Source organism: Myotis brandtii, unplaced genomic scaffold (genome assembly GCF_000412655.1).
Source record: "Myotis brandtii unplaced genomic scaffold, ASM41265v1 scaffold687, whole genome shotgun sequence".
NCBI classification, from domain to species: domain Eukaryota; kingdom Metazoa; phylum Chordata; class Mammalia; order Chiroptera; family Vespertilionidae; genus Myotis; species Myotis brandtii.
In genome coordinates, this window is record NW_005370687.1 from 1,148,428 (window position 1) to 1,151,334 (window position 2,907).

Consider the following 2,907-nt stretch of genomic DNA (forward strand, 5'->3'; position numbering starts at 1 on the left):
CCTGCTGCAGCCAGGGAGACACCTCGTAAATGGAGGTTTTTTTCTTCAAACGTAGTGTCTTTTTAAAAATATATTTTATTGATTTTTTACAGAGAGGAAGGGAGAGGGATAGAGAGTTAGAAACATCGATGAGAGAGAAACATGGATCAGCTGCCTCCTGCACACCTCCTACTGGGGATGTGCCCGCAACCAAGGTACATGCCCTTGACCAGAATCGAACCTGGGCCCCTTCAGTCCGCAGGCCGACGCTCTATCCACTGAGCCAAACCGGTTAGGGCCAAACGTAGTGTCTTTATACAGGGTGACTTCTACTTGGTTTTCTGAGCTCCTCCCCTGTCTATTATTTCTTAAAATTAACCAGCCTAAAATAATCCTACACATACAAAGAGACATATTTTGAGGTGACAAATTCTGTTCCCCTACAGCTCCTAGGCTACAACCTGCACAGCATGTTACTGTACTGAACACTGTAGGCAATTGAAACACAGTGGTAAGTGTCTGTGTATTGCCTTGCTTCATGACTTTACTATGGCAACAACATCACTAGGTGATGGGAATTTTTCAGCTCCGTTACCATCTTACGGGGCCACCATTGTATATGCAGTCCATCGTCAACCAAAACATCTTTATACAGGGCGTGACTATATTTTCAACCAGTGGTTGGTTGAATCTGTAGATACAGAACTTGTGGATACAAAGGGCCAACTGTATAGATCTGTTTACATGTATATATGTGTATGGGTGTGTGTTATGGATACGTATGTTTCCCAAAAACACAGGTTGAAGTCCTAACCCCCAGTACTTTAGCATGTGACCTCATTTAGAAATAGGGTCTTTGCAAATGAAATCAAATTAAGATGAGGTCATTAGGCTGCGCCCTAATCTGACTGGTGTTCTTATAAGAAGAACAAAATGTCATGTGAAGCCACAGCCACAGAGAGAAGGCCACGTTCTGGGGGAAGCGGGGCTGGAGTGATGTGTCTGCAAGCCCAGCAGCACCAAGGACTGCGGGGACCACCAGAAGCTGAAGGAACAAAAGATCCTTCCTTTCCCCAGAGCCTTCGGACGAACATGATACTCCTCACGCCCTGACTTGAGATTCCTCCTCCCAGACTGTGAGAGAAGAAATCTCTGTTGCTTCTTAAGCCACCCATCCTGTGCTTTCGTTACTAGGAAATGAAGTGTGTGTGTGTGTGTGTGTGTGTGTGTGTGTGTGTGTGTGCACAAGCACACGTAACAGGCAAGAGAGAAAATCCACAAACAAGAATGCACTAGCTAGGTGCAACTCACCACAAGACCACAGTTGATGTTACTAACTTCTTCCTTCCCTTCCCCAGCCCGTGTTCCCTTTGCCTTCTAATCTTGAGTTGTCATTAGCCTACTAACCTTCACACATTCTGAGAATACCTTTTCCTCAGGATACCGTTACCCTCACAAGCACACGTAACAGGCAAGAGAGAAAATCCACAAACAAGAATGCACTAGCTAGGTGCAACTCACCACAAGACCACAGTTGATGTTACTAACTTCTTCCTTCCCTTCCCCAGCCCGTGTTCCCTTTGCCTTCTAATCTTGAGTTGTCATTAGCCTACTAACCTTCACACATTCTGAGAATACCTTTTCCTCAGGATACCGTTACCCTAGTAATTGGTGCATTTCTCCACTGGCTGACGTCCAGGCTGGCCTGTCTGTGGGAGGAGCTGTGGAGATTTGGATCGCACGCTTATGGAATTCTGCAAGATCCTCTCTCGAGAGGGTCCTGGCCCGCATTCGGGCTGCCCTTCTCTCTTTTCCTAGGACACCACAGCCAGCTCCCCGTCCTCCAGGCCTGTGCAGGTCGAGCAGCCCGCTCACCTCTCTCCATTGTCTCTCTGGTGACAAAGTGCTGTCACTGGGCCTCGCCTGCCCCGGGATTCCACCTTCCTCTCTAAATGTGGGCGCCCAGCGCAGGGGGCAGGGGGGCAGTTCTGCCCGTCTCCCCCGGGGCTTGTGGAGGACACTGTTCTCCCCCTGGAGGCCGTATTCCTAACACCCTCTGTCGGCTGTGTCCTCTGGGGCTCCTGGGGGGGGGTGCAATAGGACAGGATGTGCAGGCCCCATGTGACACCCCCTTCACGCTCTCCCTCCCTGTGCTTCTGGATTCCCTTCTCCCTCCCTTGCTGCCCGGAGACTGTCAGGGCACGAAGCCTGGCTGGCCTCCTGAGGGCGCAAGGCCATGTGCCGACAGTCCCAGCCGCACCAACAGGCCAGTTACCGTGGGTCGTTCACCGGGCCCCAGACACGCCACCAGATGACTGCCACCCGGGATGACCCCGGGGGAGACGGGCAGAACTGCCCAGCTGAGGAGAGCAAACTGCTAACCCACAGAATCATGAATCGTTGTTTTATGCCACTGGGCTCTATAGTAGGAAACTGGGGCACAGGAGTCCTCCAGAGTCTCTGGGTGAGTCCAGGAGAGAGCTAAACCCACTACAACGTGGGCGAAGAGGGTGCCACACAATGAGGTGAAGAGAAAAAGGGGGGGGGGGGGGGAGACGCCTGCGGCTGGGACCTCAGGCAGAGCCAGCAAAGAGAGGTCCCAAGTGAGAGCCCGTCACTGGTAACAGCAAAGCCTGGGGTGTGACCATGAGGCGAGTGTCAAGGTCAGGTGAAGGGCGAGGTCACAGGTGGAGAAGCAGGGGACTGTGGACACTGACCACGTCCAGAATTATAGCTGGAGTGGTGCTGGAGGAAGGGCAGGAGTCAGGTGCTCAGCTCTCCCAGGGATGAGGAGTGGCCAGTGCTCAGCGGATGTCTGCAGGCGGCGTTGCTAAGTAGCACGGGGTTTAAAGCTGGGAGTGAGTTTGGGGAGCAGAGGGAAGGGTCAAGAGGGGTGAGGGAGAGAACTGGGGGGGGGGGGGGGGGGGG